The 22,173-nt window shown below is 43.8% G+C and overlaps 1 protein-coding gene across 2 annotated transcripts in view; it reads left to right on the top strand.

Annotated features, from left to right (window-relative positions):
- The window catches only part of cdh2 (cadherin 2, type 1, N-cadherin (neuronal)), a 73,968-nt gene that overhangs the window by 9,894 nt on the left and 41,901 nt on the right, over nt 1–22,173 (top strand). The gene's annotated exons all lie outside the window — the stretch shown is intronic.

Here is a 22,173-nt window from a genome sequence, read left to right as displayed (position 1 = left end):
AGTGTAGTGGATTGACAGATACAAATGGATATGCCACTATATTATGATTGAGTGCAGCTGCAGTCTTGTGCGCATTGCTGTGCTAATAATTTTAAGAAATAATAGTTTCTCAACATTTTAAGCTAAACGTTCTGATCTGTTGCATCAGACTCTTTGCTTTTTAACTGTATTTTAATGTAGCCTAGGCCTAGTGGTTGTCAACAAGCTGAACAATAGAATAGGTATACTTTTTTTACTATGGGGGATAATAAATTGACATACTGTAGGCTCTTAGGCGGCACATCCATAAAACTAGGGGAGGATTTCCCTAAGTGAATTATATAGCCTAATTAGCTGACATAAATAAAGACAAATATTCAAAATAGGCTAGTAAAGCTTGATTTGGTCACAGAGGATCATTAGCTTCCCCTAGCCTTAAAAACTATTTGTGTATTGTTTGAAATCACATTGCCTACAGTCTGAAGGAAAGGCACCAGAAACAATTCGGGCAGCGTGCACGAAAAATACAAAATAGATGATTGTTGAGCTGTTACAGTCAGTGAAAAGAGGCCCAGCCAGAAATATCGCAATATTTCTAAATTAAATTGCAGGAAAACATAGTTTGGAAAGCAAATAGCTATTGCTGTAAAGAGAAGACAATGACAAGTCTCAAATCTGTCTTTGAGCTATACAATTCTCAACTTAATTTAGCGAACAACAGTAAGCCTGGGCTTGAACCCAGAGTCTCTGGTGGCACAGCTAGCACTGCGATGCAGTGCCTTAGACCACTTCACCACCCAGGAGGCTCTAAGGTGCCTTTTTATGGTGAAAATTAGCTTCCCCAAACCTGAAACTCAGGAGCCGCCAATGCATAAGCTACTGATTTAGCTGTTTGTTACTCATCTTGTTTGTGAGGAAAAGTAAATGTGGACATTTATTCTAACATCTTGCACGGTAAGATGTGCACGGTAAGAACAACACACGTCATTGCATGCTCGACTTGCATGTTCTGTTAAAATTGATTACCATAATCGAAATGTGATTTATTTCCTTCTGTGCACCGTGGGTGTACGCCCTAATTAGGTTACGCACCCAATGCATAGGCCTCAGGGCACGGTAAATTTCGCAAATGTCCGGTAAATTAAAATGCAGCTAGTCAAATGTCCAGGGCCACATTTTCAGAACAGAAATCCTGGTGTGGTTGCATCCCAAATGGCACCCTATTCCCTATATAATGCACTAGTTTTTAGTCAAAAGTAATGCAATAAATAAGGAATAGGGTGCCATTCGGGAGGCAGGCTGTATCTTAAGTTAATGGAGAGGAAATGTAATCAGTTGGGCATGTCAGTGGCGTTTAGGCCTGTCAAGGTCTATTAGACCTCCATCCACATCATCATCATCACACACACATTCATACACATATACACACGCACACACACATAAACATGTACACACACAACCATGTCACGACCTCATCACTGCTCCCACTGGTCCAACACACACACACACACACACACACACACACACACACACACACGTACACACACACACACACGCGTGCGCACGCTCACTAGACTCTCCTGCTAATTAATGCAGGCACACGCAAATCAGATTGAGTTAAGGTTGTCAGAGAGAGGGAATGGAGAGAAGAAGGGGAGAGGGAGGGAGTGTGAGATGGCAGGGGTAGGAGATAGGGAGAGATTATATTGTTAGAGGCACAGAGAGTTTCTGGTTTAATCTGTAGTGACAGCCTCTCTAGGCCCTCAGACAAGCACAGTCACTGACAGACTCTGTGTTGGGTTCAGGGGTGGGTGGCATTGAAAGTACAGCACAGGGCTCTGTAATGACATTACCCCTCTCTGTTCATGACATTACCCCTCTCTGTTCATGACATTACCCCTAACTGTTCATGACATTACCCCTCTCTGTTCATGACATTACTCCTCTCTGTTCATGACATTACCCCTCTCTGTTCATGACATTACCCCTCTCTATTCATGACATTACCCCTCTCTACTCTCATCCTGCTGTTTTTGGCTGCTGGGTGCTATAGTGTGTGTGTGTGTGTGTGTGTGTGTGGGAACATGTGTGTGGGGACATGTGTGTGTGGGGACGTGTGTGTTTGGACGTGTGTGTGTGGGCGCGTGTGTGTGTGGAGACGTGTTTAACTATTCTTGTGAGGAATAGTAAATGTTACCAACTGGTCACCACAAGGTCAAATGTTATTTCTAGGGGGTTTAGGGTTAAGGTTAGAATTAGGGTTAGGATCTAGGGTTAGTTTTAGGGTTAGGAGCTAGGGTTAGGGTTAAGGTTAGGTTTTTGGGTTAAGGTTAGGGTTAGGGTAAGAGTATGGGTTAGGGGGGCACCTTTTAGACAACCTATATCCATGTCAGTGATAATCCAACCCATCAGCCTGACAAACCACTTTCTGTGTGTGTATATGCTTTTGAGTCTGTGTGTAGGTTATACCACCCATCTGGCATAACCTATTGTCGTTTTCAGGGTCAGGAATGTTTGTGTGTTTGTGTGTGTCTCTTTGTGTGTTGTTGCGTGTGTGTCCGTGCCAGTATCAGGGGGAGGTCTGTACTATGACAGCTGTCCTATAAGGATTAGCTCTGTCTGTATGTCTCGTGTCTGTGTATGTTTGATCTGTTTGGTCTGCTCCCCAAGCTTGACAGCTGGACTGGTGTTTAGATCCGCCAAATTACCACTCAAACCCCTAACCCCTCCCAAAGCCCCTTAACCCCTGTTCCACTATCCAAACTGCTCTGTTTGGAATGACCCCTCAAAAGTCCTACCCCCTTCCTCAAGTCCCTAACCTCTTTCCGACCTACACTGTTTACCCCTTTCCCAACCGTCTCTGTTTAGAATTAGCCCTCAAAACCCCTACCCCCTATCCCCCTACCCCTCCCCAACATGCTCTGTTTAGAATTACCCACTAGCCAGGGACATGACATACCTTTACCAGGCCATAAAACACTATATGAAACAGGCCTAACCATGATGCATAAAACAACCTCAAACGTGGATATTTTTACCTATATTTTACTAGGCAAGTTAGTTAAGAACAAATTCTTATTTTAACAATGACGGCCTACCCCGGCCAAACCCTCCCCTAACCCAAACAATTTTGTGCCGCCCTTTGGGACTCCTGATTACAGCAGGTTGTGATACAGCACAGGATCGAACCAGGGTCTGTAGTGATGCCTCTAACTCTGAGATGCAGTGCCTTTATCGCTGCGCCACTTGGGAGCCCAATGAAACATAGGCCTAATTATGAAGCATAAAACAACCTCAAACATCGTATGAAACATATACCTAACCATGAAGCATAAAACAACCTCAAACACCATATGAAACATAGGCCTAACCATGAAGCATAAAACAACCTCAAACATCGTATGAAACATAGGCCTAACCATGAAGCATAAAACAACCTCAAACATCGTATGAAACATATGCCTAACCATGAAGCATAAAACAACCTCAAACATCGTATGAAACATATGCCTAACCATGAAGCATAAAACAACCTCAAACATCGTATGAAACATAGGCCTAATTATGAAGCATAAAACAACCTCAAACACCATATGAAACATAGGCCTAATTATGAAGCATAAAACAACCTCAAACATCGTATGAAACATAGGCCTAATTATGAAGCATAAAGCAACCTCAAACATCGTATGAAACATAGGCCTAATTATGAAGCATAAAACAACCTCAAACATCGTATGAAACATAGGCCTAACCATGAAGCATAAAACAACCTCAAACATCGTATGAAACATAGGCCTAACCATGAAGCATAAAACAACCTCAAACATCGTATGAAACATATACCTAACCATGAAGCATAAAACAACCTCAAACATCGTATGAAACATAGGCCTAACCATGAAGCATAAAATAACCTCAAACATCGTATGAAACATAGGCCTAATTATGAAGCATAAAACAACCTCAAACATCGTATGAAACATATACCTAACCATGAAGCATAAAACAACCTCAAACATCGTATGAAACATAGGCCTAACCATGAAGCATAAAATAACCTCAAACATCGTATGAAACATAGGCCTAATTATGAAGCATAAAACAACCTCAAACATCGTATGAAACATATACCTAACCATGAAGCATAAAACAACCTCAAACATCGTATGAAACATAGGCCTAACCATGAAGCATAAAATAACCTCAAACATCGTATGAAACATAGGCCTAATTATGAAGCATAAAACAACCTCAAACACCGTATGAAACATATACCTAACCATGAAGCATAAAACAACCTCAAACATCGTATGAAACATAGGCCTAACCATGAAGCATAAAACAACCTCAAACATCGTATGAAACATAGGCCTAACCATGAAGCATAAAACAACCTCAAACATCGTATGAAACATAGGCCTAACCATGAAGCATAAAACAACCTCAAACATCGTATGAAACATAGGCCTAACCATGAAGCATAAAATAACCTCAAACATCGTATGAAACATAGGCCTAACCATGAAGCATAAAACAACCTCAAACATCGTATGAAACATAGGCCTAACCATGAAGCATAAAACAACCTCAAACATCGTATGAAACATAGGCCTAACCATGAAGCATAAAACAACCTCAAACATCGTATGAAACATAGGCCTAACCATGAAGCATAAAACAACCTCAAACATCGTATGAAACATATGCCTAACCATGAAGCATAAAACAACCTCAAACATCGTATGAAACATAGGCCTAATTATGAAGCATAAAACAACCTCAAACATCGTATGAAACATAGGCCTAACCATGAAGCATAAAACAACCTCAAACATCGTATGAAACATATGCCTAACCATGAAGCATAAAACAACCTCAAACATCATATGAAACATATACCTAACCATGAAGCATAAAACAACCTCAAACACCGTATGAAACATAGGCCTAATTATGAAGCATAAAACAACCTCAAACACAGTATGAAACATAGGCCTAATTATGAAGCATAAAACAACCTCAAACACAGTATGAAACATAGGCCTAATTATGAAGCATAAAACAACCTCAAACATCGTATGAAACATAGACCTAACCATGAAGCATAAAACAACCTCAAACACAGTATGAAACATATGCCTAACCATGAAGCATAAAACAACCTCAAACACAGTATGAAACATAGGCCTAATTATGAAGCATAAAACATCCTCAAACACAGTATGAAACATATACCTAACCATGAAGCATAAAACAACCTCAAACATCGTATGAAACATAGGCCTAATTATGAAGCATAAAACAACCTCAAACACCGTATGAAACATATACCTAACCATGAAGCATAAAACAACCTCAAACATCATATGAAACATATACCTAACCATGAAGCATAAAACAACCTCAAACACAGTATGAAACATATGCCTAACCATGAAGCATAAAACATCCTCAAACACAGTATGAAACATATACCTAACCATGAAGCATAAAACATCCTCAAACACAGTATGAAACATATACCTAACCATGAAGCATAAAACAACCTCACACCACCCATAAACCAGGCCACCTTAACTCATAAAATAACCTTAGACTCAGTAAAATACACTACGGTGTTATAAATCACAGCCATTTTATATAATGAGACACAGAGAGACAGGCTACCATATGCTGCTGCTGGTGAATGTCCACTACATACTCATACACACACACACTCACACATACACACAAACACACACACACACAGCATCCCTTATCATTGTCAGTTTGCTGTCTTCAGATGCATTGAGATGGCCTTTGTGTGGTAACTCTGCATGAAACCCAGTTATCATGCTTTACTTAGCATGTGGCTGAATGCCTTGGCCTTGGCCTGGGCTGTTAATAGGATAAAGGCTTAGCTCCGCATCCCAAACTGCACCCTATTCTCTATATAGTGCACTGCTTTTGAACAGATCCCTATAGGCTCTAGTCAAAAGTAATGTACAATATAGAGAAGTAGGTGCCATTGGGGACGCAGAAGCTCGGTGCTGCTGTATAGAGGACCTGTGAATAGCTTCATTAACAGAGATGAGTTCATCACTAACAACACGTCAGCCAGCCGGCTGGCCGGCTCTCCTCTCTCTGCTTTCAGACACCCTCCCTGTGGCACACATAACAGAGAGGAGCAGAGCAGATTGTGTGCGTGCGTGTACTTGTGTGTGTGAGTGTGTACACGTGTTTGTGTGTGGGCGTCCGTGTGTGTGTGCGTGTGTTTGTGAAGCAGAGGAGTGCAGTACTCTGTCCGGGTGTTATCAGAGTGCAGAAGGTGATAATTACATCTTACAGGAAAACTACAGGTTATGAGATGTAGGATTCATTTCACCTTTATTTAACAAATTCGTATTTACAATGACGGTATGACAGATATTCTTTGTGTATTATCTAGCCTGTCTATCAGCTCCTCATGTCTCATGTGCTCCTGTTTTGCAGCATTATGCAAAAATAATTGTTGTTTATGTGATATGGTGGATGTATCTGGTTGTGTATGCGTGCTCTGCCTCCCTCTATACCATTGTGTGTCAAAACATAGTTCATCTTAGTTAAGTACAGTAGTGATCCATGTAGAAAAACATCCTTGATGTGTTTAGTTAACCCTTTGACACATATGAACACACAGGTGTGATCATTCTACAGTGGTCCCAGCAGTGTACACTCAAACCGGTGTGATTATGTCACGCCCTGACCTTAGAGATCCTTTTAATTCTCTATTTTGGGTAGGTCAGGGTGTGACTAGGGTGGGCAATCTAGTTTTTCTATTTCTTTGTTTGGCCTGGTATGGTTCCCAATCAGAGGCAGCTGTCTATCGTTGGGGATCATACTTAGGCAGTCTTTTTCCCACCTTAGTTGGTGGGATCTTGATTTTGTATAGTTGCTGTGTAGCCTGCCGAACTTTACGTTCGTTTTGTATTTTGTTGGTTTTCGGTGTTCATTTGAATAAAAGTAAGATGTTCGCCTACCACGCTGCACCTTGGTCTCCTCATTCAACCGACGAGCGTAACAGATTAGAATGCTTTTTTAGAGCATTCAGTTTCGATTGACGCAGCAGTCAGCGCTTGAACTGGCCACACTGTATTTTTTACAGAAACATTTTGCACAAACACAGTCTTTACAACTTTGTCCTCAATGAGAGCAGTGAGAGCAGAAACCATAATATGAATTAGCTAATAGCAATTACTACTAACAATTCATCACTTCACAGGTGATCTCACCACTGATCGAAATAGTTGAGAAAAATACTTTCTAAAAATCGGAAGTAATCTGACGACGGGTAGTTTTGTGCCTGCCGCCATGTTTGTTTTTTCGTGTCAACTAAAGATAAGAGTTTATAAGATGAGTTGGGTCTGTTTGCAGTATGCATGTTGAAGGGGGTGTGTTGTCTACCATCATTCACTTCCATCCGGAAGTTTACATGAAAGACAAGTTAACCATCCCTTCACCTCATTTTGTTATAACATCTTTGGTCTGACAGACATTTACGTGACAACTGGAATGCATTGTATGATGTCAACAAACATGTAAGGAAAACAACAATGAAGGCAATGCAGGTGCCAGCTGGAAAATGTGCCATGGGGGGAAAAGTTCATGCAAGTTCTGAAGTTCTGTACTGACTGGAGAATGTGCAAATGTCTGCATACTTAATCTGGGGAAACACTGGGCTCTCATTGAAGAGAGAATTTTGTCCGGCTCAGTAATGGCTCAAATGTAAATTGTCGTCAACAGTGAAATGTGAATTAGTGTGGAGGCAGAACACACCTCAATTCAAACTATTGTTAGAAAACACAATTTACTGGAAAATGATTTGAAATGGACAGGTTGTAACAGCCTATAGATAATTTGCAGGCAGCGTGCCTCGGTTTGAGGGCATCGTGGGTTAACTGTCCTGTTGCGTAACAATCACATTTTGGAACAGGGAGTGCATTCTTTTTTATTTTTGTATTTCACCCCCTTTTTCTCCCAAATTTTGTGATATCCAATTGCGATCTTGTCTCATCGCTGCAACTCCCCAACGGGGTCGTGAGAGGCTAAGGTCGAGTAATGCGTCCTCTTAAACATGACTCGCCAAGCCGCGCTTCTTAACACCCTCCCGCTTAACCAGCCACACCAATGTGTCGGAAGAAACAACGTTCAACTCACGACCGAAGTCAGCCTGCATGTGCCAAGCCCGCCACAAGAAGTCGCTAGAGCGCGATCAGCCAAACCTAACCCGGACAACGCTGGGCCAATTTTTTATTTTATTTTATTTCCTTAATTGAACCAGGTAGGCCAGTTGAGAACAAGTTCTCATTTACAACTGCTACCTGGCCAAGATAAAGCAAAGCAATTTGACAAAAACAACAACACAGAGTTACACATAAACAAACGTACAGTCAGTAACACAATAGAAAAATCTATGTACAGTGTGTGCAAATGTAGAAGATTAGGGAGGTAAGCCAATAAATAGGCCATAGAGGCAAAATAATTACAATTTAGCATTAACACTGGAATGATAGATATGCAGATGATGATGTGCAAGTAGAGATACTGGGGTGCAAAAGAGGAAAAAGATGAATAACAATATGGGGACGAGGTAGTTGGATGTGCTATTTGTACAGGTCCAATGATCGTGTACAGGTACAATGATCGGTAAGCTGCTCTGACAGCTGATGCTTAAAGTTAGAGAGAGAGATATCTCCAGCTTCAGTGATTTTTGCAATTTGTTCCAGTCATTGGCAGCAGAGAACTGGAAGGAAAGGCGTGCAAAGGAGGTGTTGACTTTGGGGATGACCAGTGAACTCTACCTGCTGGAGCGCGTGCTACCGCCCTATGGGACTCCCGGTCATGGCCGGTTGTGACACAGTCTGGGACCGAACCTGGGTCTGTAGTGACGCCTCAAGCACTGTGATGCAGTGCCTTAGACCGCTGCACCACTCAGGAGGCCCCATGAGTGCATTTTGACATCATGCGCATTAGAAAACTCATGCTGGGGGCGACCATTCGAGATATTTGGAACTCACACATGAAAAGGTCAAAACTGCATTAGTCACAACAACATGCCTGATATCCACATGCCTAGTGTTTCTTTATTGTTTGGCTGCTCTTCCATAAACCCACTATAATCCACACTGATTTAATGTATGGATGAGTCCCATATGGCATAGGGTGCCATTTGGGATACAGACAATGTCCCACATTGTCTGATATGTTTGCCTGTGTCAAGACACTCACACTCACTCACACACACACACACACACACACACACACACACACACACACACACACACACACACACACACACACACACACACACACACACACACACACACACACACACACACACACACACACACACACACACACACACACACACACACACACACACACAAATGGTTGTTGGATGGATGTTATGATACAGGGGTGGCAGGGTAGCCTAGTGGTTAGAGCGTTAGAGCGTTGGACTAGTAACCGGAAGGTTGCAAGTTCTAATCCCCGAGCTGACAAGGTACAAATCTGTCGTTCTGCCCCTGAACAGGCAGTTAACCCACTGTTCCTAGGCCGTCATTGAAAATAAGAATTTGTTCTTAACTGACTTGCCTAGTAAAATAAAGGTAAAAAAAAAATATGTAAATGGATCCGCAGTATGTATGTTTAAATGGCTAGGCCTTGAACAGTGATAATGGCCCTACCATTAATAGTGCATAGACTGGAAGAGGCTAGCTGTTGAGTGGATCCTCTGCTATTCTATTCTATTGACTGTGATGTGGGTGTATGTATTTATCAGGACTCCTCTTCAGCTTCTTCACATGGTAATGCTGCTGGGTGGATACTACAGGTTATTTGCCACATGCGGCAGGTGTAGACTTTACCATGGAATGCTTGCTTACAAGCCCTTCCCAATGAATCATTATCTAAAACATTCAACAGTAGCTCAGGTCGAGGCGCTCGGTGTGTGTGTGGACGTGCATGTGTGATGGGTCACTACTCCCTAACGGCATGTTTATCGTCACCATATTGGCTTTTCAGGGCGTGGCCAATTGATTTGACATGGTTTCCATGGTGCTGTGGTGTCAGAGGAGCTGGTAGTGAATGATGGAGCCATGGCCCGTCCCCCTAAATGCCCAGCCCCACCCCCTGGACCAGAGAAAGGCATCACATTTCAAAACAGCACTAAGCAACCAGCTCCTCTCAGTCCCTGGCTAAAATCAATGCACTAAATAGTGAAGAGGGTGCCATTTGGGATGCTGTCTATGTGTTCTTGGCACAGGCCGTGGCAGGGGACAGCGATGACTGACTGAGGTCTTTTTAACAACAAACACATGAACTAAGTTGGTGATGGCTTTGCTACTGTAGCTAGTTTTCTGAGTGGAAGTTGTTGGAGCATTTAGAGTGTAGTATGTGGGAGTTGAATTGGACATGTTTTGTTAATGTGGAGTTTATGAGGCAGGGAATAGTGACTTGGGCTGTGTAAGTCATTCTGACTGGAGGGAGGGAGGGAGGGAGGGAGGGAGGGAGGGAGGGAGGGTGGGAGGGAGGGAGGGGAAGTTGACTGTCCTCTTTGTCCTTAGAGACACTGAGCTCACGCTCTCTCATCTGTCATCCACTGACCCCCAGCTGTCACACACACACAAGTACACACACATGTACATAAACACGCGCACACACACACGTGCACACACACACGCGCACACACACACACACACACACACACACACACACACACACACACACACACACACACACACACACACACATTAAATAGCTGTTATACAAACCCATCATTCATTTATATACAGGATCTATAAGTGATTACAATGATCAATACCTGTTTAGTGTCTTTGGCTATGCCGGATTAAGTGATATGACATGCTATTCCTTAAAATAATTTCTCTGTAATTAATATTACCTGATGGAGCTAATCATGTAACTGTAATTAACTAGACAGTCGGGGCACCACGAAATAATGTTTATAGAGCTGTTATCTTCCGAATAAACTCTTAAAGACCTAGTAATATTTTACATCAATAGCAGTCAAAATTAATCGTCATCTTAATTCAGTCTCATCTGAAAGTTGTAAATTCTTGGTTATCTGCACGAACCCTGGCTAACAAGTTGAATCAGCAATGCAAAATTGGGTTTAATTATTTATTTACTAAATACCAAACTAATCACACAGAATTACACATACACATAATTAAATCATAACTTGATTACAAATTACGTCACAAAGGAAAACGTCCTATCGTAAATACAGTATCTTATGCATTCTAAATTACCGCCCATTTGGAAAAGGAAAAGGAAAATGCAATAAATATTTACTCTGAGCTGCGTTTTGGTAGGTTGGTGGTAGATGGAAGGCCGTGTTGTCCAACCGAGTCCTTTGTCCTTTGAAGAATGTCTCTGGTTGTTAATTGAATACGTTGTAGTAACATTGTTGTGTGATAGACGGGATACTCTGTCTGTTCCTTCCTAACCCTTGTTTGCAGCGGCTGTTGCTAACTCAACGGCTAGGAGGTATCACTTCTGTAGTGAATAAGAGTTAAAAGTTCATACCATTCGCAACCAAAGCTCACGCTGATGTTGGCTTCGTTCTGTAGTTATTAACTAAACCATTCTGACATCGGACCGTCGTCCCCACATCCTCGGAAAACAGGAGGTTATATTGTCGTCAAGGGCTTATATACAGTAGGAAGGGAGAGGAGGGCGTGTTTGAAGTTTTATAGCCCATGTCCCTTCACAGGTGCGGGCCACTGATTGAGCAGAGCCCTATCTTAGAAGCTAAAATCACATTTCATCCCATCACGAATAATTTCATATTCAAACATTTAAATTGAACAACAATTCCATGTGAATCCGATAACTCTGATGTGTAGACTTTCCACTGTAGAGTTTATGTCATCTTATCATTGATGAGAATGTCTCAGATGACAACCGAACATCATGTTCATTAAGTACCACCGCATATGTTCAATTGGTCGGAGTACCAGAATATAGTTAATTTACCCCCACCTACTGATGTTCCCAGAATCTCTATGTTAACCAAAGGTTTTGCAAATGTAACATCAGTAGGGTAGAGAGGGGAAAAAGGGGGAAAGAGGTATTTATGACTGTCATAAACCTACCCACAAGCCAACATCATGACACCTGGCTGAAACACACAGTCACACACACGTATGTACACACACACACACACTGCAATATCTGAGGTCAGAATGTGAGGTGCTTGATAGGAAATAGGAAATTGTTCACTAAGATTTAACAGAGTAATTCATCCTGTTTGTGGATCTCTTTTGTTGTTGTCTTTTAATCTCTGTTTGGGGACAGATTATTAAAATGTAAAATTAAATCTGTGTTTGTGGATGAGGACAGTGCACAGGCTGTTTTTGAACAGATAGCATATTTGTAGGCAACCATGTTGTATAATCTTAATTTGATCACTCTGTTATCGCAGAAAATGTTTGTGTATTCAAGGTTTAAAAGGTTTAAAAAGGTTTCAAAGGTTTCAAAGTTTGAAATGTCCTAATAAAAATGTCAGACCTGATTTTCCCTAACATGAAATGTATCAACCCCTATAAAAATATCTATTAATTACAATCCATATAATAATTCACATTCCCTGTTGCTGCAGGGTTATTTTCCTGCTTTGAGAAGCAGGGTCAAATTGAGAAGCAGGGTCATCTGTAGATTCACCGTGGAAACAATTGCCGTGCAGACTGTCTACAAACTTCATTATGCTTTAGAGAATGTAATTCATTCTGTCTCACACACACACACACACACACAAGCTCAGTTATGCACATTCAACACACACATACACACACCTACACACACACAAATCTATTTCCAGTCTTACTTCCCTATTTCTGACCTAATTTCCTTTTGTCGACACTCGGTGTCATTATTAACCTCTGAAAAACACACACCATTTTGTCCAGTACAGGTTATGTGCAAGCTTTTGTTGCTGCCCAGCACTAAATGTATCAGATTAATCCTGATCAACATGCACCCAAAGAAACTCGCTCGGCAGAATCCCCATCTGCAATAAATGCAGCTTTTTTGACTATTATATATGAAACCTTTGTGCCATACGGCTCTATGGAGAACCGTGTGAAATGGCAGTTTCCACCACTATGCACATTCACACATTCTGCAGCAGCCATTCTGGCTCTGCCGTGCCTCATTAGTGAAGCCAGAGATAAGACAGTAAGACAGGGACGAATGAGGTGATCCATAGTCAGTTGCTGCCAAACTAATGGAGAAGACGTGCAGCTCTGGTTTCTGACTGGCTCTAACGGCTCTGTCTGTTGGCTGGATAAAACAAAGAAAAACAATCAGCCTTGAGCTTCAGTCTAATCCTCACTAAGACCCCACCTGCTGCTGCCCGCAAAGCAGGGCTCTGTCCGTGTGTGTGTGTGTATGTGTTTGCATGGTTTTTTCCCCAATATAAACATTTTTGTTGGGTCAAGCCTGCCTGGAACACACACCACACACACTGCTGCTCTACCCACTCCGGCCCAGGAGGGAGGGGCTGAGTGAGTTCTCTTTGTCTTCGCCAAACTCCTGACTCCGCCTGCAGGAGAGAGGGCTGATGTGTGCAAGTGAGTTTTTTGTTTCAGATTGTGTCCTCTATCTCTCACTCTTCTCTCTCTTTATCTCGCTCTCTTCCTCTCTCTTTCTTTCTCTTTCTTCCTCTTTATCTCTTTCTCTCGCCCACACACATGCTAAGTGGTATAAATAACTTTGCGTGTGACGTGTGTGCGCGTGCATGCGTGTATGTGTGTGTGTGCACCAGGTGCAGCACAGTACAGTGCCTGGTATATGCTTGGCAGATGCTCACTCTCTGACGCGTGAAATATCTGTTAATGTGCGTTAAATAAAACCATTCCAGGCTTTTTAATTGGTGTAAACTGGAGTGGCATGGGCCCAAAAGGCATGTGTGTGTGTGTGTGTGTGTGTGTGTGTGTGTGTGTGTGTGTGTGTGTGTGTTTTTAATTTGTGTTTTTGTATTATTATTGATATATTTAAAAATATATATATTTAACTAGGCAGGTCACTTAAGAACAAATAGTTATTTACAATGACAGCCTACCAAAAGGTCTCCTGCGGGGACGAGCCTGGAATTAAATATACAAATTAATACAATATCAATAGAGGACAAAACACACATCACAACAAGAGAGACAACACAACACTACATAAAGAGAGACCTAAGACAACAACATAGCAAGGCAGCAAGACATGGCAACACAACATAACAACAACATGGTAGCAAAACAACATGGTAGCAGCACAAAACATGGCACAAACATTATTGGGCCCAGACAACAGCACAAAGGGGAAGAAGGTAGAAACAACAATACACTCACACAACAATCACACAAAAAAGCCACAACTGTCAGTACGAGTGTCCATGGTTGAGTCTTTGAATGAAGATATTGAGATAAAACTGTCCAGTTTGAGTGTTTGTTGCAGCTCGTTCCAGTCGCTAGCTGCAGCGAACTGAAAAGAGCAGCGACCCAGGGATGTGTGTGCTTTGGGGACCTTTAACAGAATGTGACTGACAGAACAGGTGTTGTATGTGGAGGATGAGGGCTGCAGTAGATATAGTTTAAGTCAGAAGTTTACTTACACTTAGGTTGGAGTCATTAAAACCCGTTTTTCAACCAATCCACAAATTTCTTGTTAACAAACTATAGTTTTGGCAAATATGTTAGGACATTTACTTTGTGCATAACACAAGTCATTTTTCCAACAATTGTTTACAGACAGATTATTTCACTTATAATTCACTGTGTCACAATTCCAGTGGGTCAGAAGTTCACATACACTAAGTTGACTGTGCCTTTAAACAGCTTGTAAAATTCCAGAAAATTATGTCATGGCTTTAGAAGCTTCTGATAGGCTAATTGATATCATTTGAGTCAATTGGAGGTGTACCTGTGGATGTATTTCAAGGCCTACCTTCAATCTCAGTGCCTCTTTGCTTGACGTCATGGGAAAATCAAAAGAAATCAGTCAAGACCTCAGAAAAAAATTGTAGACCTCCACAAGTCTTTGGGAGCAACTTGGGTGCAATTTCCAAATGCCTGAAGGTACCACGTTCATCTGTACCAACAATAGTACACAAGTATAAACACCATGGGACCACGCAGCCGTCAGGGTAGCCTAGTGGTTAGAGCGTTGGACTAGTAACCGGAAGGTTGCAAGTTCAAATCCCCGAGCTGACAAGGTACAAATCTGTCATTCTGCCCCTGAACACTGTTCCTAGGCCATCATTGAAAATAAGAATTTGTTCTTAACTGAATTGCCTAGTTAAATAAAGGTTAAGAAAAGAAATACTGCTCAGGAAGTCTCCTAGAGATGAACATACTTTGATATGAAAAGTGCAAATCAATCCCAGAACAACAGCAAATGACCTTGTGAAGATGGTGGAGGAAACGTATACAAAAGCATCCACTGCTCCAAAAGATCATACTTTTTGGAGAAATGTCCTCTGGTCTGATGAAAGGAAAAATATAACTGTTTGGTCATGAGGGGGGACAATTATGTGGACATATTGAAGCAACATCTCAGGACATCAGTTAGGAAGTTAAAGCTTGGTCGCAAATGGGTTTTCCAAATGGACAATGACCCCAAACCTACTTCCAATGTGGTAGCAAAATGGCTTAAGGACAGAGAAGTCAAGGTATTGGAGTGGCCATCACAAAGCCCTGACCTCAACCCTATAAAAAATGTGTGGGCAGAACTGAAAAAGCGTGTGCGAGCAAGGAGGCCTTCAAACCTGACTCAGTTACACCAGCTCTGTCAGGAGGAATTGGCCAAAATTCACCCAACTTATTGTGGGAAGCTTGTGGAAGGCTACCCAAAATGTTTGACCCAAGTTAAACAATTTAAAGGCAATGCTACCAAATACTAATTGAGTGTATGTAAACTTCTGACCCAATGGGAATGTGATGAAAGAAATAAAAGCTACAATAAATCATTCTCTCTACTATTATTCTGACATTTCACATTCTTAAAATAAATTGATGATCCTAACTGACCTAAGACAGGGGATTTTTTACTCTGATTAAATGTCAGGACTTTTGATATACTGAGTTTAAAGGTATTTGGCTAAGGTGTATGTAAACTTCCAACTTCAACTGTATCTCAGATAAGGGGAGTGAGGCCTAAGAGGATTTTATAAATAACATGTATACAACGGGTATACAGAGATGGCCAGTTTACAGAATAGTATAGAGTGCCTTGATGTGTCGTATAAGGAGCGTTGGTGGCACATCTGATGGCCGAATGGTAATGAACATCTAGCTGCTCGAGAGCACCCTTACCTGCCGATCTATAAATTATGTGTCTGTAATCTAGCATGTGGCCGACGTAAGTAAGACATTTAAGCGTGTTACCCCTCGCAAGGCTGCCGGCCCAGACGGCATCCCTAGCCGCGTCCTCAGAGCATGCTCAGACAAGCTGGCTGGAGTGCTTACGGACGTATTCAATCTCTCCCTATCCCAGTCTGCTGTCCCCACATGCTTCAAGATGGTCACCATTGTTCCTGTACCCAAGAAAGCTAAGGTAACTGGACTAAATTACTATCGCCTTGTAGCACTCACTTATGTCATCTTGAAGCGCTTTGAGAGGCTAAACTTATTTTTCGAAAAATATATATATTTTTTAAAATACGTTTGTTGTATGTCTATTTACACTTTGAATTGTAGCCTACAAGTGTGGTTGCTTGTCTGCTATTGTGTGTGTGTGTGTGTGTGTGTGTGTGTGTGTGTGTGTGTGTGTGTGTGTGTGTGTGTGTGTGTGTGTGTGTGTGTGTGTGTGTGTGTGTGTGTGTGTTTGTGTGTGTGTGTGTGCAACTGTGTGTGTGTGCAACTGCATGTGTGTGAATGTGAATGTCTCTGTGTGCTCTATTCTGAGCAGAGCTGCTCTACTGCACATCAAAGGCAGCTCTTCAGGCCGTTTAACACTGAGCAGCTAAACACTATGACTGCTGGCTGTGCTGCTATAATGACTCATCCATTGAACAAACCTTGTTTAAGACCTGGTTACCCTGTCCCTGACCTGTAGCTACCACAGATACCTGAGCTATGTGTTCCATGGAAATATTTTTTGCAACAAACAAAACAAATCAGAGGAGATTGAAACACAGATTTATCTGCTCTAGATGTCTATGGTCCTATACTGCCCTTAGTATGTTTGTAATGTGGGAAATATGTGTGTCTCTACATGCTAAGCACACAGTTAGCTGTAGCCTAGCAGTAGCACTTTGCGCTGCATTGCATCTCCACAGCCCTAGTCTATTTAGCACTGTTAAGCTATTACCATGTAGTTTATTCTCGCAGGTTGACGTTTATTGTCATGAATCTTGCCATTGAGGAAAACTGAGCAATGGGCCAGCTGCAAAGTCAAAATTGTCTATATTGTAAAAATTGCTATTTGGTCTTAATTTAAGGTTAGGGTTAGGCATTAGGATTAGCAGTGTGGTTAGGGTTATGTTAGGGTTAGGTGTAAAATCTGATTTTATGACTTTGTGGCTGTGCCTGTTTGATTGCCTTACGGAGGGAATAAATACACTATTGAACCAGTCACCAGTAGCCAGTCACCTTGCCAATGGTTAAATGTGGTGGTTCGCTCTTTCAGTTTTGCGCGAATGCTGCCATCTATCTACCATTTCTGGTTTGGGTAGGTATTAATTGTCACAGTGGGAACAACATCCCCTATACACTTCCTGATGAAGTCAGTCACCGTGTCCGTGTATACGTCAATGTTGTTCTCAGAGGCTACCCGCAACATATCCCAGTCTGCGTGATTAAAACAATCTTGAAGCATGGATTCCGATTGGTCAGACCAGCATTGAATAGACCGTAACATGGGTACTTTCTGTTTGTGTTTCTGCCTATAGGAATGGAGGGGCAAAATGGAGTTGTGATCTGATTTGCCAACGGGAGGCCGTGGGAGGGCCTTGTAGGCATCTCAGAAGGGGAGAAGCAGTGGTTGAATGTTTTTCCAGAGTACTACTGTAAATGTGTTGATTGAATTTCGGTAGTGTTTTCCTCAGATTTGCTTTGTTAAAATCCCCAGCTACAATAAATGCTGCCACTGGATATGTGGTTTTCAGTTTACATAAAGTCCAGTGTAGTTCCTTGAGGTCCGTCTTGGTATTGGCTTGAGGGGGAATGAATATACACGGATGTGACTGTAACTGAAGATCATTATCTTGGGAGGTAATACGGTCAGCATTTGATTGTGAGGTTTTATCGGTTAGGTGAACAAAAGGACTTGAGTTTCTGTATGTTATCGCAATCACACCATGAGTGGTTAATCATGAAACATACACCAACGCCTTTCTTCTTTCCAGAGATGTCACGCCCTGACCATAGTTTACTTTGTATTTTCTATGTTTTGATTGGTCAGGGTGTGATCTGAGTGGGTATTCTATGTTTCATGTCTTGTTTGTCTATTTCTATGTTCAGCCTGATATGGTTCTCAGTCAGAGGCAGGTGTTCGTCATTGTCTCTGATTGGGAACCATATTTAGGTAGCCTGGGTTTCACTGTGTGTTTGTGGGTGATTGTTCCTGTCCTATGTGTCCCTGTGTTCACACTATATAGGCTGTTAGGGTTTCGTTACGTTTTGTTTTGTAGTATTGTATTGGAGATTCGTGTTTCGTATTATTTATAAACATGGATCGTAAACCACACGCTGCATTTTGGTCCGACTCTCCTTCACATAAAGAAAACCGTTACAGAATCACCCACCACCAACGGACCAAGCGGCGTGTCAACAGGCAGCAGCAGCAGCAAAAAGAGGAGTTACGTTGTAAGGATTTCTGGACATGGGAGGAAATCCTCGACGGGAGAGGACCCTGGGCTAAACCAGGGGAGTATAGCCGCACCAAGGTGCAGCCGAAGAAGGAACAGAGGCAGCAGGAGCAGCAGCAGCCGCAGTGGGAGAGAGCGTCATGGGAGTATGAATTAGATAATGGTGGACCATGGGCTCAACCGGGAGAATATCGCCGTCCCAAGGAAGAACTGGAGGCGGCGAAAGCTGAGAGGCGCAAATATGAGGAAGTAGCGCGACGGAGCGGATGGAAGCCCGAGAGTAAGCCTCAAAAATTTCTTGGGGGGGGGCTAACAGGGAGTATGGCTACGCCAGGTCGCAGACCTGAGCCAACTCCCCCTGTTTATCGTGAGGAGCCAAGGAGGAGACCAGAACCGGTGTTGGAGGTAAGCGAAGCAGAGACTGTGAAGGAGTTAATGGGGAAATTGGAGGAGAGTGAAATGAGGGAGTTGCTGTGTTGGTGCTTTAAATATGATATTCGCCCGAAGGAGCGTGTCGGGGATTTATTGGCACCTGGGTCAGTGCTCTCTACTCGTCCTGAGGTGCGTGCTAGTCAGCTGGTGAAGACAGTGCCAGTCTCACGCACCAGGCCTCCTGTGTACCTCCCTAGCCTTGCATGTCCTGTGCCAACACCGCTCTCAAGATCTCCAGTACGCCTTCACGGTCTAACCCATCCTGTGCCACCTCCACACCCCAGCCCTCCGGTAGCAGCTCCCCGCACTAGGCTTCCTGTGCGTGTCCTCGGCCCAGTACCACCAGTGCCAGCACCACGCATCAGGCCTACAGTGCGCCTCGCCTGTTTAGCGCTGTCGGAGCCTTCCTCCTCTCCAGCGCTGTCGGAGTCTCTCACCTGTTCAGCGCTGCCAGAGCCTTCCTCCTCTTCAGCGCTGTTGGAGTCTCCCGCCTGTTTAGCGCTGTCAGAGCTTTCCGCCTCTACAGCGTTGCCGGAGTCTCCCGCCTGTTCGGAGCTGCCAGTCTGCATGGAGCTGCCAGTCTGCATGGAGCTGCAAGTTTGTATAGAGCTGCCAGTCAGCAAGGAGCTGCCAGTATGCATAGAGCTGCCAGTCTGCAAGGAGCTGCCAGTCTGCAAGGAGCCGCCAGAGCTGCCAGTCTGCAGGATGCTGCCAAAGCTGCCAGTCTGCAAGGAGCCGCCAGAGCTGCCAGTTTGTAAGGAGCCGCCGGAGCTGCCAGTTTGTAAGGAGCAGCCAGGGCCGCCAGTTAGCAGGGAGCAGCCAGGGCCGCCAGTTAGCAGGGAGCAGCCAGGGCCGCCAGTCAGCATGGAGCAGCCAGGGCCGCCAGTCAGCATGGAGCAGCCAGAGCAGCCAGGGCCGCCAGTCAGCATGGAGCAGCCAGAGCAGCCAGAGCTGTCAGTCAGCATGGAGCAGCCAGAGCAGCCAGGGCCGCCAGTCAGCATGGAGCAGCCAGAGCTGCCAGTCAGCATGGAGCAGCCAGAGCAGTCTGCCAGCATGAAGCAGCCAGAGCTGTCAGTCAGCATGGAGCAGCCAGAGCAGCCAGTCTGTGTCGACCAGTCTCTTCCAGATCTGCCAGTCGTCCAGACTCTTCCAGATCTGCCCGTCGTCCAGACTCTTCCAGATCTGCCAGTCGACCAGACTCTTCCAGATCTGCCAGTCGACCAGACTCTTCCAGATCTGCCAGTCGTCCAGACTCTTCCAGATCTGCCAGTCGTCCAGACTCTTCCAGATCTGCCAGTCGACCAGACTCTTCCAGATCTGCCAGTCGACCAGACTCTTCCAGATCTGCCAGTCGACCAGACTCTTCCAGATCTGCCAGTCGACCAGACTCTTCCAGATCTGCCAGTCGACCAGACTCTTCCAGATCTGCCAGTCGACCAGACTCTTCCAGATCTGCCAGTCGACCAGACTCTTCCAGATCTGCCAGTCGTCCAGACTCTCTCAGATCTGCCAGTCGTCCAGATTCTCCCAGATCTGCCAGTCGACCAGATTCTCCCAGATCCGCCAGTCGACCAGATTCTCCCAGATCCGCCAGTCGACCAGATTCTCCCAGATCCGCCAGTCGACCAGATTCTCCCAGATCCGCCAGTCGACCAGATTCTCCCAGATCCGCCAGTCGACCAGATTCTCCCAGATCCGCCAGTCGACCAGATTCTTCCAGATCTGCTAGTCGACCAGGATCTGCTGAAACCGCCAGCCAGCCAGGTTCTGGTAGTTTCTACTACCTGCCTGGGCTTCCTCTCAGTGCTGAGCTTCTTCTCAGTGCTGAGCTTCCTCTCAGTGCTGAGCTACCCATCTGTCCCGAGTTACCTCTGTCCCGAGCTGTCCCTCTGTCCCATGTTATCATTGTGGTGGGTAACCTATTTAGGGACGTTTAGGAGGGGGATTAAAACTGTCATGGAGTGGGGTCCACGTCCAGCGCCAGAGCCGCCACCGCGGACAGATGCCCACCCAGACCCTCCCCTATAGGTTCAGGTTTTGCGGCCGGAGTCCGCACCTTGGGGGGGGGGTACTGTCATGCCCTGACCATAGTTTACTTTGTATTTTCTATGTTTTGATTGGTCAGGGTGTGATCTGAGTGGGTATTCTATGTTTCATGTCTTGTTTGTCTATTTCTATGTTCAGCCTGATATGGTTCTCAGTCAGAGGCAGGTGTTCGTCATTGTCTCTGATTGGGAACCATATTTAGGTAGCCTGGGTTTCACTGTGTGTTTGTGGGTGATTGTTCCTGTCCTATGTGTCCCTGTGTTCACACTATATAGGCTGTTAGGGTTTCGTTACGTTTTGTTTTGTAGTATTGTATTGGAGATTCGTGTTTCGTATTATTTATAAACATGGATCGTAAACCACACGCTGCATTTTGGTCCGACTCTCCTTCGTATGAAGACGAAACTCGTTACAAGAGAGTTCTTTATTTCTGTCTGCGTGATGTACTGAGAACCCAGCTGGCTGTCTGGACGGGGACAGTATATCCCGAGAGAGCCATGATTCCGTGAAACAGAGTATGTTACAGTCCCTGATGTCTCTCTTGAAGGAGATCCTCGCCCTGAGCTTGTCTATTTTATTGTCCAGAGACTGAACATTAGCGAGTAATATACTCGGAAGCGGTGGATGGTTTGCACGCATCCTGAGTCGGACTAGAAGTCCATTCTGAATACCTCTTCTCCGCTGGCGGCGTCTTGGAGCAGCCTCTGGGATAAGTTAAATTGCCTTGGGCGATAAGTTCAATTGCCCTGGGCGGTACAAACAAAGGATCCGATTCAGGAAAGTCGTATTCTTGGTCGTAATGCTGGTGAGTTACCGTCACTCTGATATCCAAAAGTTCTTTCCAGCTTCATGTAATAACACACAAAAAATGTTCT

Source organism: Oncorhynchus mykiss, chromosome 5 (genome assembly GCF_013265735.2).
Source record: "Oncorhynchus mykiss isolate Arlee chromosome 5, USDA_OmykA_1.1, whole genome shotgun sequence".
Lineage (NCBI taxonomy): Eukaryota > Metazoa > Chordata > Actinopteri > Salmoniformes > Salmonidae > Oncorhynchus > Oncorhynchus mykiss.
Note: the sequence above shows the minus strand (reverse complement) of the source record. Positions and strands in the feature narration are given on the sequence as shown.